The sequence below is a fragment of the Pyxicephalus adspersus genome, chromosome 5 (assembly GCF_032062135.1).
Source record: "Pyxicephalus adspersus chromosome 5, UCB_Pads_2.0, whole genome shotgun sequence".
In the NCBI taxonomy this organism is placed as follows: domain Eukaryota; kingdom Metazoa; phylum Chordata; class Amphibia; order Anura; family Pyxicephalidae; genus Pyxicephalus; species Pyxicephalus adspersus.
This window is the reverse complement of record NC_092862.1, coordinates 119,793,537-119,802,483: the sequence shown is the minus strand read 5'-3', so window position 1 is coordinate 119,802,483 and position 8,947 is coordinate 119,793,537. Positions and strand designations below refer to the sequence as shown.

The 8,947-nt window shown below is 38.7% G+C and overlaps 1 long non-coding RNA gene across 1 annotated transcript; it reads right to left on the bottom strand.

The window, feature by feature from the left end:
- Positions 1 to 3,040: 3,040 nt before the first annotated feature.
- LOC140332167 (uncharacterized) lies at positions 3,041 to 6,957 on the bottom strand. Its single transcript, XR_011921043.1, has 3 exons — positions 6,881 to 6,957; positions 6,296 to 6,374; positions 3,041 to 3,776 (listed from the first exon to the last, which is right to left on the bottom strand). It is a non-coding gene; the product is annotated as an uncharacterized lncRNA (long non-coding RNA).
- Positions 6,958 to 8,947: the final 1,990 nt, after the last annotated feature.

Below are 8,947 nucleotides of genomic sequence, written 5' to 3'. Positions count from 1 at the left end.
GCAATATGAACATAATTTAATGGCTTGGAATTTGCATATTTGCTACTGTATTGCACTCACTCTGGGTATGTTTAATATAACAATATAATCTACACTAGGTAAAGCCTGTAGTTAGCTCTAATGTAATGTAGTATAAATAGGTAGTTCAGCGCTATATTCTATGTATTACAATTTTAGCTGTGTAAATATATGAATATGTGCAGTTTCTATTACTAGACACTGTTTTTTAAAGGGGTTGTCACTTTTGTTGAACTTCCCAGTTATTAGTGTGATGTGAATGCCCTTAAATTCTTTGGATTCATAATTACCCAAGACCTAAAATGGAAAGCCAACAGTATGTTTTCTATCAAGAATGCCCAGCAGAGGATGTTCAGACTAAGGCAGATCAAAAACCTCAGCCTAACACAGAAACCAATGGTCCAGTTTCATTCTGCTATCATGGATTCATGTACAGCACAGAGACTGCAGCACAATGTCAGCAGCAAGATGCAGTTTACCATCCTTAAAAACACCTCTACAACGGAGGGTGCAAAAGGACAGCTAAAAAATGTTCCTGACCCCTCTCACCCTGCTAAATCCATTTTCCAGCCCCATCCTTTAGTGGTCAGTGTGATAGCCCTAAAAAAGGATGAACTGAATAAGCCCCATCATTACTCCAACATCTATAATACAAAAGAGCTGTGGGCTTGTACTGTTGACTTATGTTTTTATTCTGTCTATTGTATATGTGAAGTGACTGCCAAGTCAGTTTCTGTAAAATATGATTCTGATAGCGAAGTAATGGACTTTTTTATCAAGATAACATTTATAAGGACTTCTTCCTTATTGAGATGTACACATTACAAAGGGAAAGGAGTTTCCTTCTGCAAGATTCCCATTGTATCCTTCTGAGTGACCAGAATGTAGAAAATGGCCTATGAGCATGAGTGTATACTATGGGGAGGAAGGGTGAGGGGCTTCTCAATAGTTTACCAGGAAGTGGTCCATTGGGGACCTTTTTTTAATTGTCTAATGTGTAAAGCAAATAAAAAAACAAAAAAGATTATCTACATTTTTTTAATAAGATGCCATTTTCAGATTGATAAAATTTTCTTTTAGGGCCATTTCAGACTTGTGGTGTACTGTACAGTTGCAGAGTCAACTGTGTCCCAATCACTCCAATTCAACTGAATGGGAATGACTGTGAATTTTGTGCACATGCTTTTTTGTAGTTGTGGCTGCAGCTAAAGGAGGATTTGTGGCACAGCCGTGGGCCACAGAGTTGCTATTACTTTTCTGCAGAAACAACTACAACCACAGCCACAAAATGTGTTATCTGCAGTGCTGTTTGCAGCTCCTGGGTGCATTGCAGCAGTTTGCTATGCACCCTGAAGCAGCTAACCAAGCAGTTTTCATCTACCAAAATGTTTACAGTGTAGCTAGGGTAAGCATATGGAATCCAACAACCCTACTCTTTTAATTTATATGCAATCCAGTAAAACCAGCCCCACTATGGAATTTATGTCATTATACTTGAAGCAAATGGTTTGGGCGCATTAGTGTTTTACTATTTGTGAGTGACTGTGTACAGAAGATGTGTAACTTGATAACCTAGACTGACTGTTACTTTTACTGCTGACCTGACTTGTCTCTTACCTTGTGTCAGTCATAAACAAAGGTGTAGTTATTATGCACTTGTTCAAGGAGAACTAGCTGCTCTTTTACTATTGTTTACTTTTTTTTTACTTTGTGTTTAGGCTACAAAGTGCTGACAAATGTTGGCTATATCCCACTAAACTGAGACATTCGTTTGGGATAAAGGTAGCTACTGTTGCTTTGAGGTACAAGGGCATTAATATTCTACAGGTAACATTAACAGGTATGGTGGGACAAAAAAGGTAAAACACATATGCATTACATAGTGTATCAGTGTTCTTCCCAGCCCATTTTAGCTGGGCGCACCATCCAGCACTTTTCAGTGACCACCTAGATATTTTTGTGTGATTATTAAAGAGTTAGGTCAAAATTCAGGAACTGCTGCCCACCTACATTTTCTTATCACCCAGAAAAAAAAATCTGGCTTTAACACTGCAATATATCTGCATTTCCTTAATATTTCTCTAAGTTTTTACTCTTTTTTAATGCTTCAACTACAGGAACTGTCAATCTGCAGGACAACCAGTAAGCTAGATTTCTTTTTTAATTGAGACCAACAGTGTTTTTGCTGCACTGAAAACGTGTAGTGTTGTCCTGCCTAGATCCCCTATGCACTTCAGAAGACCCCCTTACACTTAAAACGTATTGGGAGGTGTCCTGTAGCTCAAGAGAACAACTGAGGCTGATACTACTGCTTGGGATTTTAGTGCAACAGGCACCATGTTGTCCGCTCAAACAGAAAGTCAGAAGCGCTTTGAATTTCTAGCAGATTATAGGTAAATATGGAATTGTTCATTGTTTGCAGAGATGTACTCTATATGTTTATGTTTTCCCCTAATATATACATATATACTTTAAATATATTTCCTTTTTTAAGGATTTTTGTCTATGCAGGCTGTAGTATGGCTTTAGTTCTGATTTACTATTTTACTAAACTTTATTGTTTTATAAAACAACATACTGCTGTTCATGCTGGAAATCAGACAGACTTGCTGAAAGAATCTAGTGACTTTCTGGCACTCTGTCTAATGATGTGCACATAAACATAAACACTGCTTAGAGTTCATGTTTATTCCAATACTGAAGAGAGGAAAAGGGGAGCATGATGAGGGGACACTATTAATTGGAACAGATTTTCTAACCTATACAATTTACTGTGAATGATCAGCTAACTGCATCTGCCTCATCCATAAGGGTGTTGTGTATACCGGTCAGAAGCAGCAAATTCAAGAAACTCTTATTTTCTTATATGGCTGTTCAGATGCATGTGTAAAGATTATTATGTTGTTTTAACAACTGACACATAAAATATTAGAGACAATTGCTGAGAAATGACTGACAGGCTCTCTCTGAAAATAATTTCATAGACATTTCAAGAGATGCCACATTAACATTGGATCACTGTCTTACAAACAATTACATAACATAACTTTCAATTATTTCCACTGAAGGAACAATGTTTACAACATCCCAGAACCACCCAGTTTTTCTCCTGCCAGAAATACCAAAACTGGTTCACATTGAGTATATAGGTGAAAAGTATTCTGTGATAATATCAACATTTTCCACTCTGCGTGAGACTCCAGTAAGTGTTTCTGACTAGCATAGATCCCCTTCCCGGTGCTGTGGGAAACAGCAAGCCATTGGTAAAAAAATATATTCTTCTGCTCATTAAATAATTAGCATTGGATGTAATGTTAGTGCTACTATTTTTTCAAGCTTTTTCCCCTGGTGATCCTGCCAGTGACACACTGCTTGTTGTAAGGTATCAACTCTTATTCACAAAACAGTCACTGACAAGGGGCACAGCACCCCCAGGATGTACCAGTGGAGGTATCCCACTCCCCTAGGCTGTATATTATGTCTTCTTAATAACGAGAAACAAATGCTGAGGTATTGACGTAGTGTCATGCGTTTAACTCTTTCTGTAAACTGTCTGTAAACAAAACTTTCCGTAAACAAAAAAATAAAAAAGGACACTTTTCTTTAAAGGTTTAGGCTGATGATCCCTTCCTAGTCCAGTTCTTTTTTTTTTCCCTGAATGGACTGGACACCGGGCGCTGCCATCTTTTTCTGGGTTCTTCTTCTTACATCTCCTGATCTTGCACTGTGCAAGCATTAGATTGGGTGATGCTTCTTTACTGTAATGTTAAAAAAAAAAAAAAAAAAATGAATCATGCCTGAGAGCCTCCAGCCTCCTAGGATACATGATGAATGTATCCCAAAAATCTGTTCCCCTAAAAAAAAAACACACTTTTCATTATAATACAGGGATAGCCACATTTTATGTTTCAATAGTGAGGCTAAAAGCACAGACTCCTGATAGATGTCAGAGTATTGTTGCTAGAATCAATGTTCTGTAATAATTTCCAGTTCTGTTTTATGTAAGGGGGGGGGTTAATGAGCGGGCAGCTACGCTTTCTTCCATGGAAATGCGATAGTCATTCCCAGTCGGTCATTCATCAATCCTCAGTTATGCCGGAAGATCACTGTACACGTCAGATTTTGGCCTGACATTGGACGACTATCCTCTGACAAGTATACGTAGCTGTAGTCTGCTGATATGCCTTTGATAAATTACCTGCTTTGCAAGTGCATTTTTACATTTTAAAAATGTTTTATCTGTACTATCCAGTGCACTCTGTTTTCCCTTATTTGGCACTAACTGTACTGTTTCTAATGAGAATTACCTTTACCACTTAAAAAGAGGACTACAGAATTCTCCCACAGAATCAGTTTTAATGTTATATTTATCAGATAAAATGCGACCAAATAGGAAAAGTACAATTGTTAGTATTAAGGGTGGCCTTCAGTGGGATTGTTGTGGCTCCTATTTATTTATCTGACACATTGCCTATACATATACCTACCCCAACTGATCTGAAGGAAACTTATTAAAGTGTTCTGTTAAGCTACATAAATGTGTCAGATAAATTTTGCCCGAGACGAACGGTCGTGCTCCTATCGGGTGAAAATCTAATGATATTTATCACTCTGCAGATTGGTGAACGACAGACCAGGAACAACCGCTGTTCACTATTATTGAGAAAACATAGTGAGGTGCCACGTTCTTGTCTGCCTTCCGCCCTCTTCAAAGAACAGAGCGGCACTGTGTGTACTGTGTTTGCTTGTTCATCTGTCACTGGAAACGATAAAGAAAGATGACAAATTCTGGAGGTCTGTACAGACTTTCTATCAATAATCAGTCAGATGGCTCCTGAAGCTGGTGGGACCAGTAAATTTTGTTTTGTTCCTGAAGGGTCAAAGATCATCTGTAGGCTGCTACTGTAGCCCTTGTCATTTCTAATCCACTGGACCAACCCAGGTGGGCTCCATCTTCACCACCCCCTGCATGGTCATTATTCCTCCAATTCATTATATTGCCTAAGCTTTTGTATCTTATTTTTAAGGATGCCTGTTTAAAAACAGACACACCCATTTCAATCCTTACACCTCCACTGTTTACTGATAACATAACCCAGTGCAGGTATTCTGGGGCTTGTGTGTATAGGTATGCAACACAGTGTATGTGCAGCTGCTGGTCTGTCATGGGAACATTGAGTGAAGGCTGAATACTGATCTCTGAAGGAACACTTACATAATCAAGTAAGTAGCACAACACACAATATTGGTTCTGATTAAAGTGGCATTACTACCGGGTTGTGTGACTGTAACATGCTACCTTTGTAGCAGGAAGAGTTAACGCTCTGCAGGTTACTGTATACATGTAACAGGATCTCCCAGAAGCTGAGATACATTTTTGGCATGAGGCTGGGTGGTTGGAGCTGACTGCCTGTGATATTCCCAGATACTTGAACTGTCCACTTTCCTCTTGTTGTACTCAGTAGTGTGGATTAGAAAAAACACTCAGCGTTGATGTCCATCTATTGCAAACATAATAATGCAAGCATGAGAGTGAAATGATTCTCCCTTGAAGCAATCACTGATTTCTTCCCCTAGACAACGCCAGCTCATCTAGACCGTATCCTTCCCTGTAAGTGACTTTATTATTTTTTTTTACAACACCACAGTTGTATAATCATTGGCTGAAATCAGATTTAGGATTTAATAGCTTTTACACTTCAAGTTCCAGTATGCACAGGAAACATGGATGTCTAAGTGCTTAAAACAGATTTAAGGAGAATCTTTAATGCTGTTAGGGTTTCTTATGTGAGCTTTTGAATGTATAAAATATTATTGTTCAAAATATAGTTTGGTATTAGGTCTCTGCACAGGGACATGTTGACTGTTACATACACATGCTGCATTTCCTGCATACAGGTTAAACAGGCTGTTTGCAGTCTACTTCCAGTGTCAACAGGCTTTTGTATGCTTCATAACTGCAGGTCAAATCCAGGCTAACTGCATGTGCGCTAAATTCTGACAGTCTTGCGGCATTTGTCCATGAAAGAATGTAAAAACTGTCTCTAAGGCTATGCACATGATCTAGATAATTGTCGTCCTTGATCCAGAGACAAACAATCCAACATGTGAATACCAACTGACCAACAAGCGCTTTATCTAGGACTTAAACGGCCAAAAACATTAGATGGTATATTTATGGGGATCTTCTACCTAATTCTGAATGGACACCACTACCCTGCCATGTCACCCATTTTTATTAAATAACAAAATGCCCCTAAACAGAGGTTACACTTACCTTAGGGTAGAATTATACTTTCAACCACCAGTTTAGGCAAGAATAATTTCACCATCCTTTCTGGAAGATTCTTGTGATCCTGGAAGATATTAAAACTTTAAAAAGGAATCCTAATATGGTAACGTTTATATGAGATTTTAGTGACTGGGTTTGCATCTACTTTTAATGTAATAACTACTAATGCATGTCATTCAAAGAATCAGTTACCAGTCATCTTTCATTGGTAATAAAAAGTAACATGTAATTTATTGATATTGAAATGGTACTTAGCACATTGTCATTGCTACTTGAGCTGCTGTATAAAATAAAACTAGTCAAGTTATCACAAAATATCAGAATTAAATGGTATTGCTTGTGACAGGTAACTAGAAAGATAAATTATCACTTGGATGGGTTAGGCTGCAAACAGATTTCACATTTCTGTTGTTGGAAACAATTTTTTTGATTGTTTCCAGTTACAATAGAACAAATAAGTCTTGTGCACGCAAGAGGAGGCACCCCACTGTATCCTCCGCTTAGAAAATGATGGTGGTCATCCCCGGACTGTTGTGTAGAAAAATGATGTTGGGGTACCTCTGTACCTACCTTTAGACTTTTATGATTCCCCTTTGTTCTCAATTGCAGCTTTGGGACACTGCAATTATCCGCATATAGAATATTTAGTTGACCCTAAAAGAAGAATGTGTATGTTAAGGGCCCTTCTAAGGATCTGATCAGACCTCAATACACATATATATGAACATGAATTTACCATCAGACATCAGACACATCAACAGATATTTCCAGCTGTAAGTTGTTACTTAGCATTTGCTATTTGGAGCTATATATTCTATTTACTTTTCGCAGTGCAGTTAACATGGTTTCAGATGTCAAATTTCACCCCTCTCTGGATGATGCAACAGTGTTACTGTATGCAAAACCTGATGCAATGTGAAGGGAAGAAAAATACAACCTTTATAATATTGTTTGGATTTAGGTAAATAAATCTTGTCAGGGTTTGTTAAACATTTAGCAGTATTCTTTCTATGATTACATTATGTAGTTCTCCCTCTCTTCCCTAACAAATATATGTATATATCGCATTGTGTGTGAGTGTGTACATATGGCCAACCTTATTTGCTCATTGCATACAGTGGCTTCAGAAAGTATTCAAGCCCCCTACACTCTTTTCAGTTTTGTTCTGCTGCAGCCTGATGTCACAATCAATCTGTTGCAAAGCATAGATCTGGGGAAGGCTACTAAAAAAATTCTGTTGCACTGGAAAAAGTTTGGAACAACCAGGATTACCCAGCCAAACTGAGCAATCTGGCTTTAGTGAGAGAGACGACCAAGAATCCAATGGCCGCTCTGACTGAGCTTCAGATATCCTGTGTGGAGATGGTACGAAGTTCCAGAAGGACAACCATAACTTTAGTAGTGGAGCGCAGTAGTTGTTCTTTACCTAATGTTTCAAACTGCAAGTCTACCAGACAGAGTCAGACTCCCAGAAAACACTGCTGACTCCACTTAAGTGAAGCATGCAGTTGTTTGGATGATCTGCAAATAATGTGCCTGCAAATTTTAAATCTCATTGGACCCAACTTAAAACAGTTTTCTATTGCAAATATATTTTAGAACCTTAACAGTGCACAAAAGTTAGACTCTGTGCACTCAGTAACCCGCACTTTGTAACCGAATCGCTAATATATATATATATATATATATATATATATATATATATATATACCCATGCTGTCCAACTTGTGGCCACTGTGCCACCACAGAGCCCTCGAACATATGTGTCCTGGTAAGGTCTTGGTAAATAATATGGGGATTGCTGTTACCATGACAACACATTACTGGTCAGGGAAAGCAGTCCGGCCTCTGCAAATATTCCCCGGTCAGGCCTCTGTTCAATGGGTCAACTCCTACTTCGCCTGACACTTCCTGTGGTTCTTCTTGTTGACATGTATGTCAGTTTATTACCTAGGATTTATTAAGAAGAACTACAGTAGGTGAGAGGGGAAATAGGAAGTTGAACCATTCGGATACAGGTCCTTCTAGGTGGAACCTGCAGAGGCCAGATGATGTTCTTGACCACTAATGTGTCACCATGGTAATAGATGTCTTCATAGAAACTTAGCTAGGCCCAACTAGGTAATACTTATGCACTGTGGTTTACCTTACACTTTAAACCGTATTCCGGTAACAAAAACTGAACTAGTTTAAAAGAGGAAGCTAAACTCTGCTTTATGAAGGGCAGGTGGATTGCACATACCCAGCCTTTGTCATTGCTTCTGGTCCCCCTGACTTGCTTTTTTCCGCACTGTGTCTCTGTATGGAGGAGGCCATTTTGGTGGAGGCAGAGCGCTGCTTCATCATGTCAACCTTTCCTACAAGGAGAACAGTTAGCAGCACAGCAAGCGGCATCACCAAATCTCCTAAATCACCTGACACTAATCAGACGTAACAGTGCCCTAATTATCACACGGCATTTATAGAACTCTATAAAGAACACTCTCAGTGAGATAGATAGTTTTGCTTTAGATAATCCTTTTTTTAATCTAATTGCAGCTGAGCTTCTCACTTTGCACCTACTCTGTGTCTACATATATGCTTTCCAGTGATCACTGCACAACACTTTTCCGGATAGTTTTCCTGATGGTGACAACA